The sequence below is a fragment of the Lepisosteus platostomus genome, unplaced genomic scaffold (genome assembly GCF_059453375.1).
Source record: "Lepisosteus platostomus isolate fLepPlt1 unplaced genomic scaffold, fLepPlt1.hap1 Scaffold_85_H1, whole genome shotgun sequence".
In the NCBI taxonomy this organism is placed as follows: Eukaryota; Metazoa; Chordata; class Actinopteri; order Semionotiformes; family Lepisosteidae; genus Lepisosteus; species Lepisosteus platostomus.
In genome coordinates, this window is record NW_028291697.1 from 167784 (window position 1) to 186706 (window position 18923).

Genomic DNA, 18923 nt, shown 5'->3' on the forward strand with positions numbered 1-18923 from the left:
AAACACATGCGACATCGTCAGATGTCACAACTGCAATGAGGACGGGCACCTGGCAAAAACCTGCCGGGCAGCCAAAAAGTGCGACGGATGCGGCGCCGAGGGACACCTCCTTCGCCAATGCAAGGTAAGCAAACCTTCGTTTGCGCAGGTGGTGGAAGCCGGCAGGCAGAAACCGGTCTCCAGACAAAGGGAGAGGGCTGAGAACAAAGAACCCGCACCTCCCCCGCTGAGAACCGAAACTGCCGAGGCCACACCCCCAGCCGCATCGGTGCCACAAGATGGCCGCCAGGAAGAGGGACAAGATGGCCGACCGGAGGAAGGGCCCTGCATAACTCCCAGCAAAAAGGGAAAGCGAAAGCGGGAGAAGAGACCCAGGGCGGATCCACCTTCGGAAGGACATAAAAAGAGAGTGGTAAGGGAAAACCGTTTCCTCGTCCTAGAGGAAACGGAACTTTCTTCCCTCGAGGCCCAGGAACAACCGGAGGAGGCGCTTCAGGAAATGGAAACCCTCCCCCCCGAGGCCCAGGAAACGGAACCCCCCTCCCCCGAGTCCCACGGACAAAAGGAGGAGGCAGCCCAGGAAGAGGTAACCCCCTCCCCCGAGGCCCAGGGACAACAGGAAGGGGCAGCACAGGAAGTCGGAACCCCCTCCCCCGAGGCCCAGGAACAACAGGTAGAGGCAGCCCAGGAATTGGAGCCCCCCTCCCCCGAGGCCCAGGAGAAATTGGAGGCCCCCGAAACTCCCGGAAAAAGGGAAGAAAGGAGCCTTCCCGAAGCGGTGGCGGAGAGTATCCTCGAGGACGACGAGGATTATTTCGAAGCCGCCCTGGAGCCCGGACTAATGGTAGGGCTGGACCTGTCCAGCATGTTTACTTTTCAGTCCCCAGCGAAACCTGGAGGGAGCCCAGCATATTCCCCCCAGGACCCGAATGAGAGGAGTTACATCTAGGCTAAACAGTGCCAAGATGTAGACTCCCAAGTTTCTACTGTAAGTACAGAGAGGAGGTTTAACTTTCACTAGTTTTAATCATGACTGTGAAACTAACCTTCCTAACAACCAACGTGAGAGGGCTGAGAGACCCGGTGAAAAGACGGGGAGTCTTTCATGATCTGGCCTCAAAGTCTTTCTCAGTTTGTTTCTTACAGGAGGTCCACCTGAAGGATGAAAGCGACAAGCTGACATTCACCAGGGAATGGACGAAGGGAGAATCATGCTGGAGCGTAGGAGGGGTCCACTCTTCCGGAGTGGGAATCCTCCTCCTCAAAAACTGGAGGCCGATCACGATGCTCTGCGTGGACGTAAAGATCCTGTCCAAGCTCCTGACCGGCAGACTGAGAACCGCCCTCCCCCACATCATCCACAGCGACCAGACGTGTGGGGTGGAGGGGCGATCCGTCAGCTGGAACTTCCAGCTGACCAGAGACGCCATCGCCTGGGCCGAGGACCGGAACGTGCCCATGATGGTGGTCAGCCTGGACCAGGAGAAAGCCTTCGACAGAGTGAACCACAGCTATCTGTTCAGGGTGCTGGAACGCTTCGGTTTCGGAGAGAGTTTCAGCCGCTGGATTCAGATTCTGTACTCTGACGTGGGCAGCAGAGTGAACGTGAACGGAAACCTGGGGGATTTCATTCCCCAGGAATCCGGAGTACGACAGGGCTGCCCCCTTTCACCCCTTCTCTATGTTCTCTTCACAGAGACCTAAGCAGAGGTGGTGAGACGGGACCCCGTCATCGACGGCCTGGAGATACCGGGAGGCGCGGGGGAAACCCTGAAGATCTCCCAGTACGCCGACGACACAACGCTGTTCCTGAGGTCGGACAGGGGGTTGAGGAGGGCCCTGCAGGTCATGGAGCAATACTCCAGAGCCTCGGGGTCGAAGCTCAACCACCGAAAGAGCAAACTGAAGTTCTTTGGGCCCTGGAAGCACAGGACGACGGCGCCGGAGGGTCTCGAGCTCTGCACGGAGCCCCTCAGAATACTTGGGGTTTCCTTCCAGAGCCGGGACAACGAGACCAACAACTGGACTGAGAGGATCGCCAAGATGAACACGAAGCTGGGTCTATGGAAAACGCGGTCGCTGTCCTACACGGGGAAAGTGATGGTGTTGAAAGCAGACGTCCTGCCGGCTTTGGTTTACCTGGAGGTGGTGTACCCGCTGCCGGCCAGACTCAGACGAGCGCTGCAAGGGATGATCTTCGGCTTCGTCTGGGGCGGCAGGTACGAGTGCATCACGAGGAACCGGATGTGTCAGCCGGTCGAGGAAGGGGGTCGAGATGTCCCACATTTCCCCCTGAAACTCGACTGCATCTTCTTCTGCAACCTCTGTCGGGCGCTGCGGGAGCCCATCGGCCACAAGTACCAGTACTTTGTCAGGCTGTGGCTCTCCATCCCGATGAGGCACTTGGTCCAGTGGTCAAACACTTGGCCCAAGGCAGAGAGGCGACCAGAGCTCTACACCCACGCTGTCAAGTGGAGCAGGAGGTACGAGGCCACGAGACAGCCAGAGCTCTGCACCAACCACAGAGCTCTGTACAAAGAGGTGAGGGGGCATCTGGTCGAAAGAACTGGACAACGAACTGAAGGACCTCAACTGGATGGCCGTACACAAGAGACTGGCTACCAGAGAGGTCCTCTACAGACACTCGATCTCCAGGAATCCGCATTGCCCCCGGGACACGTGTTTCGTCGAGGAGACTCAGGAGCACGTTTTCTGGAGCTGCCCCTTCTCCAAGGCGGTGTGGGGCAGAATGGACAACATAATGCAACTCCTGGAAACGAATGCGGTGCTCAGCTACCAGTACATTCTGCTGGGGCTGGCACCTACCGGACTGGACAGGGGGACGCAGTTCCTGATGTGGCTGCTGCTGTCCCTCACAAAGAAAGGCCTGTGGGACGCGAGGAACAATCTCATCCGGCACAACAACAAGTGGGGAGCGAGGGAGCTGGAAGAGAGGATCCTGGCGGACCTCAGGAGGAGGATGAAGCACGACGTTGCTAAATGGGGTTTCTCCACGGCAAAGGAGCGCTGGAAAGGCCTATGGACCCTGTACAGGGATTAATGGTTTACAGCAAGCGGTAGGGTTTGTAGGGACTCTCATAATAGCGCAAATCCGCCCACCCTTGCAAGGATTGATAACGGACAATCACCGCCGTTCCGCCGATGTTTTAATTTTGTGGAGTGTTATCGTGTGAGATGTTTCCTTTTGAGATGTGTTTTTTTTCGGAATAAAGTATATTTTATAAGAAAAAAAAAAAGATTGTACCATAAAGATTTCCATGGAGAGGACTATGGTTTCCTGCAGGACTATGCCGGTAGGAGGACCAGGTTCCACAACTTCAAGGGGCTGTGTCGAGGTGATCCACAGTACTGTCAGGACCAGCCGTGGCAGTTTTAGGATTCCCATTCTGGAACATAGATGAGGCACATGGTACAGTTCCACTATAATTTTGAATATATTTTCCTAGCATACTAACCACCGTTCGGTTTGCCCTTTCTGCCTGGCCCGAGGATTGAGGGTGGTAGGAGATATGCAACTGGATCTTGACCCCAAGCATATTCCACAGGGTTGCCATTACTGTAGCTGTGAAATGGGTTCCCCGATCCGAGTCCACGGTCAGGGGGAATCCCCATCGACTGAACACATGGTTCACCAACAGCACTGCAGTTGTCTCTGCCGTGTCGTTGGGTGCTGGGAGGCACTCAATCCATTTTGTGAATGCACACGTAACAGTGAGGAAATATTTGTTCCCTCTGGATGACCTCACCAGTGGCCCCACCCAATCCATTTGAAGATTGGACCAGGTGAATGTCATGCCCTTTTTCTGGAGTGGTGCACGGTGCAAGGGCCGTGATGGTTGGAACTGGCTACACGTCAGACACCCCTTTACATACGCGGCGATGTCTTGGCCCATGTGAGGCCAGAATGCCACCTGCTGGATAGTGTCGTATGTAGCCTTGATTCCCCGGTGACCCCCACAGGGTTCGTCATGAGCGTGTTGGATCATGACCCCCCGATGACAGTGGGGAACTACCCACTTTGGGACACCTTGTGCAACTGGTACACAAACCAACAACCCCTTTATAATTTTTAGGTTGTCTTTCACCTCTGCCAGCTCCTTCAGCTCCAGAGACTGGCTCAGCACCTGCTCCGAAAGAGGTTGACGCACTGGGTCAGCGATATGCTGATACATTTGCCCAATTGCTGGGTCCTGTTTCTGCATTTCCGCAAGATCGGTGTTAAAACCCTGTGACCCAAGCACTACAGATTGAGGGTCAGCTCCGACATCCTGTCTAGCCCTGCTTTGGGTGACCGTCTTGACCTCAGCCACGAATTCTGGGGGTAGCCATTCCTGCTGGAACTGCCAGGGTTCACCCTCTAAGGCGCCAGATTTGGCCAACCGGTCGGCCTCATCATTCCCGTCTTTGTCGGGTCCCTTCACCTGGAAGTGTCCCTTCACCTTCCTCCAGTAAACCATCATTCCAGCCTCGGTCGTGAGCTTGTCACTGGCCAGGAACAACTCTTTGTTCTTTACTTCCTTGCCCCGGGCATTTTTCATGCCGTTACCCTTCCAATACGGAACGTGAGACACGAAGCTATGTCGGGCGTAGTTCGAGTCACTACAGATGACAAACTGTTTAAGGCCATGTGTCAGGGCCTGCTGGAGGGTGATCAGCACCCCAGCTACTTCCGCATACTGACTAGTCTTTGGTCCTAGCTTATAGCGGGTCGGCCCACAGGGAGTATTGTCTTGCCAGACTACTCCTACCCCTGCTAGCACCTGCTGTTCGTGGCGAAAAGAGCAACCGTCAACATAGGCCATGGGTAAGCCCTGGCCCACGTTTTCATCGTAGTACCAATGATTGTTCGGTAGCTCAGCAGCGGGAATTGTTTCTGGAGCTTCCATGTCAGTGTCACAGCCATGACACACTTGGCCCAAAGCCAGGCCCTGTCCCAGGTACATTTTCTTGCTCTGTGCATAACGTACCTCTATCTCATAGCCTTGTAGGGCCATCATTCATGCCACAATCCTGCTATTTGACACCCTGCCCGCTTTCAGTCTCTGGCTATACAGGAATGTCACAGGTTGGTGGCAAGTTTCGATGATGATCTTTTGTCCCCCAACATAACTACGGAAGTGTTCTACCGACCAGACCGTAGACAACAGGGCCTTCTCGCAGTCCAAGAACTTTTGCTCCACTGGGCTCAGGGCTCGACTGGCATATGCCACCACCCTTCGCTCTTGGTTATATTCCTGACTCAGAGCAGCCCCAAGGCAGTGCTCTGAGAACCCTGCTTCAAGGTAGAAGACCTTATTTTTGTCAGGGTAGGCCAAGCTCGGCGCACTACCGAGTCTGCGCTTCAGCTCCATCACAGCCTGTTCTGGGGAAGGCCCCCACTCAAAGGGCACGTCTTTCTGCAACAGCTTGTGGAGGGGCCTTGCTATTTCAGCGTAATCCTCAATGAACTGCTGGGAATAATTACATACTCCCAGAAACCTGCGCAGTTCAGACAGGTTAGTGGGCGACTTCATATTCTGGATAGCTTGGACTCTGCTGGACTGTGGCTGTATGCCTTGGGCTCCAACCAACAGTCCCACGTACTCCACTTGGGTCCTACACCACTGTCCCTTAGCCAGGGACAGTTTGGCCCCTGCACAGGAGAGCTGGGTCAACACATGCCTGATCTCGGCCATGTGTTCTTCCCAGGTCTGACTCCGCATCAGAATATTGTCCACATAGACCAGGTTGCCCCTGGCGGCTGCATCACTCATGGCTTTGTGCAGAAATATGTTGAACTCCGATGGGGAGTTGGAATACCCAAAGGGGCATCGATTCCAGGTGAACTGCCTGTTTCCAAAGGAAAAGGCCAGTTTGTACTGGTCTGTTGGTTCTACCTTAAGGGTCCAGAACGCATTGGCCACATCCACTGTGGTGAAATATTTCGCTGTTGTCACCTTGGCTAACTCTTGATCTAGGTAGATCATTGGCCATCGTGACAAAGGAACCTGTTTATTCAGCTGCCGGTAGTCAATGGTCAGACGCCATTTACCACTGGGTGTCAGCACCGGCCACAGTGGGGAGTTATAAGTGGAGTTACACTCCCTTATGATCTGACGCTCTAGTAGAGCATCCAACGTCTGCTTTATGGACTCGTATGCCGTGAGGGGAATGCGATACTGCCTGACATAGGTTGGGCGGGCACCAGGGGCCGTGGGAATGCGCACTGTGTTCAAATCCGTCACCCCGCAGTCATAGGCGTCCCGTGCAAACACTTCCCGGAAATCCTGGAAATTCTGACGCAGCTGCTGACGCTGGCTTTCCATTTCCAGGGCATCTGCCTTACCAACCTGTTCCTGTACCTGCTCTAGGAACCCCGCTTTTGACGGCATGGCGGTATCCTGGGTCGCACTCTCGGCTGAGTGGTCCATCGGAACACCTGCGTGTACTGTGTACACAACCATCTCATCCTTATCGCTAAGGTCCACCCTGCACACCTCCTGGTTGCAGAATCCCTCTATTGGCATAATTGCAATCATCCGCCGAGGGTAGGTGTAGTACACCTGCTCGGTTCCCCCCTCCCTGGCCAAGGGACCAGGGAGCTGCCCCAGTACTGGGATGGCCAGTTCGAAATCATAGAAACCATTGTCAATTACCAGTCCCATGTCAGTGCGAGCAGGGATTTTGACATCTTGTTTTGCTATGTTCTGCACCAACAGGCAGGTGGCTCGGCCATTCCGTTCCAGTCTGGGGGGTACAACAGACTGCTAGGTTCAGTCTGATAAACTGAGCTGATGGTTGGAAGAAAACCATCTCAGCGTCCATTCTCTGTCCCTTCTTTAGGCGTACCGGAAACCCTGCTGTTGACGCAGGAACGATCAGGTCCGATTCGTTTACTACCTGGTAGGCCTGAGGAATCGTCTGACCTGACCGAATGTTCTCGGGGTCGCCGCTTAGAGAGTGGGCATCTGGGTCCACCCGTGTCCACAGCACACTGTTTACTGTGTCCAGCTGGGCGCCCAGTCGAACCAATAGGTCTGCACCAATACAGACCGAATGGGTCAGCTGAGGTGCTACCTGGAAGTAGTGAGCAAACTTCCTTTTTCCGATGGAGATGGAAGCTACACAGCTTCCTTTGCTCCAAATGGACCTATGAGGTGGGGGTGCCCACCACAGAACCTGTGACTGTGTCACCAGGGTCACCTGACAGCTTCGCGACAGGTCCTCGAACAGACCTTCACTGATTATGGACTTCTCAGAGCTGAGGCTAAGAATTACATCATCAACCTGCACTTCTGCCACCTGGACCCCCTCCCACCACCATGGGGTGGTAGTCCTGGTCCCCCTGAGGTACCAGGGTGCACAGAAAGGACTCCTATTCATTACCGGACAGGGAGATCCACTCTTCTTCAGGGATGAAAAGGGGGTGTGCTTTACCTGGCGGGTCAAGCAGCTGCTCGGAGCACTGCTCCTGTAGTTGGGAGACCGTGGGAGTGCTGGCCTGGGCAGGACTTCCCTGTAGTTTTGGAAAGCAAGAAGAGACATTTATTCTCGTCCAGAGGAACCAGGAGGAACCTCCAACTCAGCTATAGTGTTCAGTGGGCACTGTGTGATCACAGCATAACCACTGAATCCCCCTTTTTGCTGTGCAACAGGCTTAGGGTTTTTGACCTGAACCCACAATTTTCCACGCTGGCAGTCCACCAGAGGCTCCAGCCTGTCAAGCAGGTCTTGGCCAATGAGTAGTGGCTCTGTTTTAAACCTAGAGATGTAAACAGGATGCACCACATTCATTGGCCCGAACCTAAGTGCCACCCACACTCGGTGTGTGATCCTGGCATGATCCTGGGTATAGCTGGAAATATCTATCTTACACGGTTCTACCTTAAGTCTGATGCCTTTTCCTTTCGCTACTCGTTTGAGCTCGCTGAGTAGATCGGCTGACATCAAACTAATTTCAGCCCCAGTGTCAATCAGTGCTTCTCTATCTAAGACGTTTTCAAGAGAAACCTTGATATCAATACGCCTTGCTTTGCCTTTCTGGCTGAGATTCCCTAAGAATTGTTGGAAGCCTGCCTTTTCTTTGACTTCAGGGGCGGGGTCAGCGCCCAACTCAGAGTCACAGCCTTCTTCCAGGCAGGAACCCTCCCACCCAATCAGATAGACTGAGGGAGGGGCTTGGGACGGATCCCCGCCTCCTCCAGTGGTCCCCCTAAGCTCATTCACACTTCCGGCATTCGGTGCGGAAGGTTTACCCTGTCCTGATCTCTCAGGCAGGGCTTGTTCAAGCCTGGCCAGGCGGGCTGCAGTCGACTCCCTTCGTCCAGTCTTATGATAGGCTCTGCCTGAGCCCTTGCCTTCCCCGTAGCGCTCACGGCGGCTCTGACGCTTAGTGCGGTCCTGCCTGCCTATTTTGCGCCGGGCTTAGCGAGCTCAGGAACCTCAGCTGCCTCGAGCTGAGGCGAGTTGTCAACCCTGCTGGCTTTAGTGGCGAACACGGCCGTTTTAGCAGGTTTTCGCTCTGAGAAAGCAGAGACTTCAGCTCCCCAGGCTTTTTGAGCCAACCTTCTAATGTCAGCCATTTTCATCACTTTTGCATCAGTGTGCATCACAATCATTTTCCTGACTGAGGGATGCAGATTAGCAATGAATAAACCTTTGAAATTCACGTTCTCTTCGCAACCCTCTTCATTCCGCCCTGCAAAATAAGTGCGCCTAAGCCTCTGATAATAGTCACGAGGGGCTTCAGCTTTTTCGTGCTTAATATGGTGCACAGCGGCCACGGCAGCTATGGGATCGATAAAAGCCGAAAATTCTCCTATCATTGCCTGACACAGCTCCTCAAAGCTATTACAGACCTCCGGTCCTTGTCTAGACATCCACTCGTGGACCGCTCGGCTGGTAGTTTTCCTTACTTACATAGCCTTTTCCTGTTCGGACGCTTCGGGCATAAACTGCAAAGTATATCTCAGCTCATCGATGTAGGTCTCCACATTATTCCCTGACACTGACGGGTCAAACCTTTCTACATCTTTGGCTAACTGCCTCAGGGAGTGGAGGTTAATTTTTACGGTTTCTCCGCGGGCAGGGAGACGGCCGTGATCAGGAGCAGGGGGTCTATGCCTGAATTGACTCGCCCTTGCGTTTCGCGCAGGACTCGGCGATCTCCCCCATGCCGATCCGACCACAGACCCTGGCCGGGAGAAACCTCCTCCCGGCGCGCTGGGTGAGCACTCCGGGCTGCTAGGTGGGCTGGCATGCAAGTGGGATCTAGTCTATTTTGCTTCCAGTACGGCAGCATCTGACTCCTTTTGCCTTTCCTGGCTGAGCTATTTAAACTCTCAATTTCTTTTTCTTTTTCTTTCAAGCTCGCTTCCAGGTCTCTCCTAGCTACCTCAGCCGCAGTTTCTCTAGCAGACAAGTCATCTAATTTACCTAAAACTTCCCTGAGTCAGTCTTCACTTTCCTCATTTTTCACTCTCTTTTCTCTGATTATATCCAACAACTCAACTCGCTCCGCCTTATATCTTTCTAGCGTTCCCTGAAGCTTTTGAAACTTTGTCAGCTCGGACAAAGACAGTTCCAGCTGTTTAGCTAGATTTAAGGTGAAACTCGATAGGACCAGAACTGCGTTCACAGACCCTCCTATGTTAAGCTGGTTCGCTACCTTAGCTACTAAATCTACTTGCAGCTTCTCAATATCATCAAAGTTCAACTTTTCGATACCACTCCAGTAACCAGGATTGTCGTCGCTAGAAATAGTACTTATAAGCGACTCCACTTCAGACATTTTAGCAGCCATTGTCATTACGTCAGAGAAACTTTAAGAGTATTACTTTTTTTTTTCTTTTTCCAAAATACAGTATGGAATCTAGACACCCGAGCAGATGGATTTCCAATCAGCACACGTTACACTAAACGCTAGAAAACAGGGGGATTTCTTTACGCAGTTATCAGCACACCCGGTATTCGCGTATAGAAGCCGCGGTGCTGTGCTGAACTTGAACTCACAGCAACATCAGTTATTCTGTGCGACTGATTCTCATTTCATTCTAAACTCGCCCACCCAGGGACGCCATTAAATGTAATGGTTTGATGGGTTTACTTAGACAATTATTAATTGTAGCAGTAATCACGAGGTTGTTCGTTGGGGCTTTTAGAAAATCAATCGTCAGAACAACTAACAACGCACACACAGGGGTTCAATACACTAGATACATTTATTAATATAAATTGTGCACTAAACATATACTAGTCTGCCTGGATACGAGTGGCAGACCTTACTGTGAGGGTTATCAATATACAAGGTATATAATCCCAAAGAGATGAAAACACAAAGAGATACACAACAGAGAATATATGTCAATATATATCGTTCGGTTACCAAATCGCTAATCAGTGTTATTACCCACTGTTACTCTAAACTCGGAAGTAAATACATTACTCATTGCTTTCCATCGCGTTGGTAAGAGCGTAAATAAAAAGGCGATTCCTGTGTCGACCACTAATGTAAGAGCTATTTCAAGTGCGCCGTGGTGCGGCTTTTCAAATGCTTAACAGGATGATTTTGCATGCACGCGTGCTTTCATGCAGTCGTGTGTGCAACCATGTCTGCTTACGTGCAAACGGGCGTGGTTTCATGTATGCAAAAAACTTTCCTGGGCTCTTCTGAAGCACATAAAATTATTTGGAGATATACATTTGTCTTATTTTCCTCTTAGGCTCTAGAATTGATAACTTTTTTTTCATTTTTGGCATTTTTCATCATTTTCCAGAAAGTGGTTGCAAGCCCGATATCATGCGAAGAAACTTCAGGATTCGGGGATCAGTCAATGGATTTTCTTCAAAGTTGGATTTTTGCACTCTGTGGACCAAGAGATGTTGTTCTATAATGTTTTTTTTTTTCAAATTTAAAAATATCATTTTTTCATGGAGCTTTGAATGGGATGGATTCACCCTCCTTTAGCCAGGACAGAGCTCCAGGAGCCTGGGTAGGATTCTAGCTTTCTCCCCTTGCAGGCACCTGGCACAGAAGACAATATTTTTTTCCTTAAAATCTTTTTTTTTTGTGTTCCTTGTTGTTCCAAACTTAATTTTAATCACTTTTAATTAGAGATTTTATTAAAAATAGTGCAATAAATGACTAATTTCATAAAAATTAATGTAATATAAAACGGATGTTTTCAACTTTATTGTAGTGTTTTAGAAACTAATATGTCTTCAAAAATTGTTGTTTTTCACTCCTATGAATGAAAACTGTTGTTATATGATGTTTTTTTTTCAAATTTTAAATGATCATTTTTTCATGGAGCTTTGAAGGGGATGGATTCACCCTCCTTTAGCCAGGACAGAGCTCCAGGAGCCTGGGTAGGATTCTAGCTTTCTCCCCTTGCAGGCACCTGGCACAGAAGACCATTTTTTTCCATAAAATCTTTTTTTTTTGTGTTCCTTGTTGCTCCAAACTTAATTCTATTCACTTTTAATTAGAGATTATATTAAAAATAGTGCAATAAATGACTAATTTCACTAAAAATACTAAAAGTAATATAAAACGGATGTTTTTAACTTTATTGTAGTGTTTTAGAAACTAATATGTCTTCAAAAATGGTTATTTTTCACTCCTAGAAATGAAAGCTGTTGTTATATGATGTTTATTTTCAAATTTTGAAAAAGCAAAGGATTCTAGCTTTCTCCCCTTGCAGGCATCGGACACAGAGAACCTCATGGTTTTCCTAAAAATCATTTTTTATGTTCCCTGGTGTTCCAAACTTAGTTTTAATCAATTTTAATTTGTTATGTTACAAACAGGGTAATAAAGTCTTAATTGGACTATAACTAATGTCATATTGTCTGCTACAAAACTGATATTTTCAGCTCTATTGTAGAGATTCTAGAATCAACTAATAAAGAATTGAAATAAAAAAGGGCATAAGAAGACATTACCAACAACGACCACATGATGGAGATATTGTCTAGACATTACCAACAACGACCACAAGATGGAGATATTGTCTAGACATTACCAACAACGACCAGAAGATGGAGATATTTTCCAAAGAGGCAAGAGGGGCAAAGCTGCGATAAGGTAAAATCATTTTTTGAAAGAGATTGTTGTCAGAATGCACATCCGTATCCCAAACAGAATCTCTAGTAAAATATGATCATTTGTGAAACAGGCAAATGAGTGTCAGCTACAATATGATTGCTACATATCTGCATTTGTTGGTATTTAAGGAGTAAGAGTGCAGGTTTAAACCTGCGTTCCAGTGTGTTGAAGAATTTCACAACACTACCTCTAGCACATATGGAAATAAATCCTCATAATGATTATTGCCCAGGGCATGTACCAAAAAATCAGTGAGCATATATATATATATCACTGGGTTGAAGCTAGAAACACAGAATAACTGCAAACACATCCTAAATACAGTGTTCCAGCACCTTTGACCTCATCCAGAACGTATCATTTCTTGAAAGGGATTGCTGTCCGAATGCACATCTGAATCCCAAACAGAATCTCTAGTAAAATACGATCATTTGTGAAACAGGCAAATGACTGTCTCAGGGGCCCATTTCTCATTGTCAGACACATGTATGCAATGCTTTCACTGTGCATTGAGCAATAGGGATCAAAAACACCGCAGGTAAGGTTAGAAGGAATGTTCTATGATCATTTCTTTCAGCATTAGGGACTAAATATACTAAACGTATGATGCTAAAATGTTATTTTTACATATATTAATGTAATAAATGATTGCTTATGCTTTATAAACAAATCTAATTATAATAAAAGCTTAAGTTTTGTATTTATCTTGTACCATAGAACATGATTTTCTTTGTATTTCAAGCCCACAAAGTGTCCAAATGATGCACCTTTGACCTCATCCAGAACGTATCATTTCTTGAAAGGGATTGCTGTCCGAATGCACATCTGAATCCCAAACAGAATCTCTAGTAAAATACGATCATTTGTGAAACAGGCAAATGACTGTCTCAGGGGCCCATTTCTCATTGTCAGACACATGTATGCAATGCTTTCACTGTGCATTGAGCAATAGGGATCAAAAACAGAATGGAAACAGACGAGGATGGGATTTGAACCCATGCGTACAAAGCACAATAGATTAACAATCCATCGCCTTAACCACTCGGCCACCTCATCAACAAAACTGGGCTGTCCCAACTGGGTTGGCGTGCTCCAGATGATCTTTTTCTTTTTTTTCCCTCATACTCGAGGGTCATTTTCCTGTTCCACATGCGATTTCAACATTTTCCTTGGGAGATGTCAAGCCAGCAAGCCACTGCTGTGGTTCAGTGGCCAGCGTGGAGTTCAGTGGCCCTGTTGTACACAGAAAGCACATTGAGCTCCTTGGACATGAAAAGTTCCAGATAAAAGCCATTTGTCATCCTTTCTCTTGGTGTCGATGTTGCTATTGTATGTAAAGGTGGCAACTTGCTCAGCGAGCAGGCGGAGCACACACCGAATGCAGATGTGGCTGAGTGGTGTGTCCAAGTGGCTGCAAAAGGACAGCACTCCCAGGGCGCTGTGGCTTAGTTGGTTAAAGCGCCTGTCTAGTAAACAGGCGGCCCTGGGTCTGAATCCCAGTGGATAACCACCTACGGCTAGACTTAATTAAATGCAAGTATTCATTTCCTGTCTTTAACATGACTTGTTTTTCTTAAAATGGATGCAACTTGCAAAACATGAAATACAAACCTTGCTAATCAGCGCTAGCAGCTGGCAAAAAAAAAAGAAGTCAGCAATGTTTTTTTTCTTTAACCTTAACCCTGCTAATGGAGAAGAGTTAAACGACCGAGTCTATGCAGCTTAAACGGTGCGCACGTCGGGTTCTTAGCTGAAAGGGTGGTAAATCACGCTCACCCCAGTCCTTAATCTTTTAAAGAGGATACAAAATTGAACCTAGTCGCCACATCACATACATCCTGTTCAATGATAAAAAGGTAACATCTATCCTCGCTCCAGAGTAAATCTCACGTTGAGGGCATATTTTTTTTCACTTTACCGTGAATCGGGCTCGGCTGCACAGAGGAGAGAGCAGAGCAATGAGGTCACGGGGACAGGGGAGTCACACGCTGGCTGTTTGAACACGCGGAAGATCACTGAGGGATCCACAGTATATGGACCCTCCGTGCGCAATCAGTCCGCACTCCGGACTCTGAATCCTGCCATCCGAGTTAAGATCTCGGCAGAACCTGAAGCGCAGTTCCTTCTTAAAACGTAATCTGGTGAGCATTTCTAGAATCGTACTTGTATAGATGCAGCCTTTAATGTGTTGCTAGGTTAAAATTGATGACTTCTTGTATTTCAGTAGGCAACTGCCCTCTTGATTTCAGATTGAATTTCTTTATTACAGGGGCGCTTTTATGATGACAGAGTCATGTTCAGGTACTTAGCTTGATGGAGGAAGCTCATTTCGGACTCTGTGATCTTCTCACCTGGAAAGGTCTGCTGTACTACTACAAGAGAGAAGTAGAGTCTGGAGGAAGGGACAATTTTATGATGCTTTGGAAGGTAATGTTTTTTTTTTCTTTGAAATCGAAATGAATCAGAATATCAGTGCAAAAGACAAACTCTTGGTTTGGTTTAAAGAGATATGGTTTTAAAACAGACAAAATGTAGAAAACAGGTGTTTCTCACTTTTGGAAAAGAATGGACCGGGGGTATTTTACTAGTTGCAGTGCTGAGCTCACCGGGTTGCAGTCCTGCAGTGTTGCACCAGGGTCAGTGGTGCAATGGATAACACATCTGACTACGGATCAGGAGATTGTAGGTTTGACTTCTGCCTGGCTCGGGTCGTTTTTAAACGCATCAGGCTACTCCCTAAGTAGCCTGTGCTACTTACTGTATTGTAATCGTACCCAGTAAGAGATTTCCTTCATGTAAATGAACTGCACCTGACAGCTTTAGAAAAACACCTGGGCTCAGTACGGTGCTGAGAGCTCAGCGTTGCTGTTGTTCTAATTAGTACGCACTGCATCGGCTATGAACCCGAACTTTTCAATTATTCCGATCAGTAAGTCAACACGTAGTCCACATGGAAGGTAGAAATATTCTCTTGTCTGTCTCTTGTTTGTATAGAACTGAATGTCCCTGACAATGTACTGTTAGTTTTAATTGAAGAACGGCATTTGTGTTCAAATATACCAGACAAGTTTACGTAACTGCTCATGCGACACTCAGTTGTAATTAGTCAAGAAATAAAGTCGAACAACAGCTGCGGGTTTGATTCTGAACGTATGAGATTGCGGCGCCTTTTACTTCCATTGACAAATGATAGAGATTCGAAGAGAGATCCTTCAGACCAGCAAGCAAACCCACGGCTATTTCGGTTTTCTATCTAGGCAACGTTGGTGTCTGCAATAGCATACATGAAAGCGTGATGCAATTTCTGTGGCTACATTTGTTGCACGTCATGCACAGTAAGAGTGTTTCTAACACCAAATAAAAAGTCAACAATTAGCGATCACGCCTTCTCCTCAGTTAACCCACTGAAACCCTTGCTGTTAACAGTTCTTTACTGCGTGCTTTACGAGCACCTACATATCGTGTCGGTTCTTTCAGCTTTATTCATTGGGTTTTCAAAGGCATAAGTAGAGCACCAGAGGTGCGAACGCAGAATGTGTGGTAATCTGAGGAACTGCTTTCCATGGCAGCGGGGCCAAGCGATTTAGCGTTTTTATAGTACCGGGAAAGGAGAAGCGGCACTTTGCCTTTGCCGCGCAGGCACAAGGCGACGTGCGGCAGACGCCGGAGTCGGCAAGTTCCGAATCTGCGCGGGGAGTCCCCAACGCATTTCGAGTACATCGCCTTAACCACTCGGCCATGACAAAAGCGAGCTCGCTGCCGCCGCATTTCTCCTATAATCTAACACGGAGTGCGAGGTGGCTGCGGAAACCTTTTTAAAGTCGCTCTCCGTTAAAAAAAAAAAAATACCTTTCACAAGATTCGTGCCGGCAGACAGACACGCCTCAGAGGGTTTAAGGCTGGCTTCACGTTCAAATGATAAAGTCCCCCAGTCCGGATGTCAAAATACAACTTTGGCAGACAGAAAAAACATCAACAAACCACAAATGTGGAAAAGGATTTTACAAGCTGCACCACACTGACATTTAACTGTCACTATAACTTGTGACAGGCATGATACAGCTACCACAATGCAGCTACCTAACCAACAGTTTCCTGCAAGTTCCCAAGGAGGCCATAGTACAGCATGGTTACTTAACACTGTACGGTCTGGAACCAGACAACATAAGACCAAACTTGAGGTCGTGGATGCCTTCAGGTGCCACACTATTGAATTGGATAGAAATCCAAGAAACAGTAAGCACTGAAGACGTACAGGTAGTTAGTTTGCTTTAATGGAACAAACCTCCAAACCACCCTGGCAGGTGCCCAACACAGGTGTCATGGTTCATCAGGGGGGCTGGGAACAGGAACCGGTGTTATTGTAACACTGCTGCTGGGAAGCTGGATCATGACTGACAATGTACTCTGAATGCTGTACTCTTACATCAAGATGTACTCCGGGTAGCACGAATGAGTCAAAGGTACCATTTCAAAAGAAAGGAAGTTACCTCTTCCCCAAATATCTGCCTACAGAGGTATCAGATACTGACAGTGAACTTCCTGATTTGTAATGCCTAGACTGAGATGATGTCTCCTACCGTGTTTATACATACTCCAGATGTTATTCATCCTGTTTGTTCCCAATGCTGGTTCCGGTATGAATTCTCGAGGAGTAATGTGGACATTTAAGGTTAATGTTCTAATTACAAGGGACATCACTTAACTCTGTTTTGTTTTGAAGGCAACAACGCCTCAGGACCTCGTGACCTTCAAAAAGGGGGGATATGTAGAGGCAATGCTTGTTAATAAGACAGAATTAAGGGCTGCTGTGCTTTCCCAAATGAGGCCCCATCTCTCTCTTCATCTCTGTGGTGCAGCCACAGAGAAACTATTCATGCAGGCTGATTTAAAGATGTTTTCTTTTGATAAGGGACAGCTCCCAAATGGGGATGCACTTAGCTAAGCCTGGCTATCATGATCAATGGTCATCCATTGGTGCCTATCTGTCTAGGGAGTGCCAGATGGACATCTGGATTGCATTCCTAGGTGTCAGGAGTAAGTGACTCATATCTCACCTTGATCAACCAGTCAGGGACTGGTAGGGCCATGTAACCCATGTGGGACTCTGATGCCCATTAAACTTTCAGCCAATGACAAGCTGAAGTTCCTCCAGGTAAAAACAGGCAACAGAGAGCCTGGAGAAGGAGAACTAGTAGGACTATTCCAGTAGGAGAATTCTAAGGAGAATTCCAGGGGTGCAAGACAATTCCATGGCAGGACGGCCCAGGAGCAGAAGGCTCCCAAGGGCAGGACATTCTCACAGCGCGCCTCCTGACCATCCTGAGACTCAGCACGGACAACCACGGAACGGCCAGTGTGTCCGAGTGCCAGTACTTTCCTCTGTTCTAAGAGTCGAGAGCGGAGGTTGCCACGAATAACCAGAGGATCCACCCGAGGTTAGCATCAGCAGCAAACCTCGTGAACAGGTCGGAACTGTGGACAGCTGAATCACTATTCAGAACAAGCGCTTCATCAGGAACGAATCGGTCCTCTTCCTGACCTGCTGGGACCCACAGTCATCTTTTCTCCTGTGCACAAACTTTGCTAGTTAAAGCCAACACTAACTAGCCGGTCAGTGAGCATCAGCAGCGCACCGTCGCAAGCAGCACAGCACAGCCTGGCACCTAGCCAGAGAGTGCGGATTGGACACCAACAGCCTGCAACTGTTCCTTTGTGCCCACAGGAGATCTGAATCCCGAGAGATTGGATGAGTATTCAACTTCACTGCATTACAGCTCGAGAATTCCATTGTTATCCCAACCAGTTGATATCAGTTTAATTCTTAAGAGTTATGTACTTGTTTTGAGTATCTAATGTAGAAGTTGTAATCAAGTTCAATTATGAAACGGTCTAGATGAATGATATACTGAACGTATGTCCTCTTGATATATGTAACTCTTTGTAACTGAATGAATATATACCTTTTGTATTCTGATAACCCTCTCGATAAGATCTGTTAGGTTTACATGCATATTCTATGTATTAATAAATGTATCCTCGTGTATTAGTACCTGTGTGTGTGCGTTGTTTGAGTTATATCGCATAGTTGGATTCTAAAGCCATTAAAAGAATTATTTTTGTGACTTACACAAAAATAATTTTTGGCTACAATTAATAATTGTCCCCGTAAATGCCCAAACCCTACAGAACTGGTGCCTCGTGAGAGCACACTACACCAGCTTCCGCGGGCTTGGCCGGAGTCAGGCAGCAATTCTGTCTTATAGCTTCCCTCGAATAGGAGCAGTAGCGGATCCTGAAGCAGATCCCAAAAGGTGCAATAAAATTCTTTAGGGAGCCCGTCAGCACCCGGAGTTTTCCCCTTCTGTAAGCTCTCCATAGCCTGTCTCAGCTCTTCTACTGTCAAATCCCTCTCAAGTACTTCCCTATCTTCTTCACTCAAAACGTTTTCTAGCTTTGAGGTAAAAAAATGAATTTCTTCATCCTTTACCTCTGTAGAGCTGTACAGTCTTGAGGGCCTCGGTGCAGGAGAGGATAGCACTCGGCTCTGTTCTCTCTCGTCCCTCCTCATCAACTACACTTTCCATGACAGACTTGGAGCCTACCACTTTCCTGAAAAAGAAGCGAGTACACTTCTCATTTTCTTCCAAGAACTGCACTCTGCTTCTTAACAGCACTCCTCGACTACTTTCTTCGGCTATGCTCCGGATCTCCTTTTTTAAAAGGGTGATATCCTCGAGCACATCGAAGCCACTGTGCAGCATCATGTAGAGACGCTGCAGCTGCCTCTGTTTCCTGGCTAGCACTCCTCTCCGTC

At 48.0% G+C, this 18923-nt stretch overlaps 1 non-coding gene across 1 annotated transcript; it reads right to left on the bottom strand.

Moving 5' to 3' along the window:
• Positions 1–13080: 13080 nt before the first annotated feature.
• Positions 13081–13162, bottom strand: trnan-guu (transfer RNA asparagine (anticodon GUU)). Its single transcript has one exon. It is a non-coding gene; the product is annotated as a tRNA-Asn (tRNA).
• Between the last annotated feature and the right edge of the window lie 5761 nt (positions 13163–18923).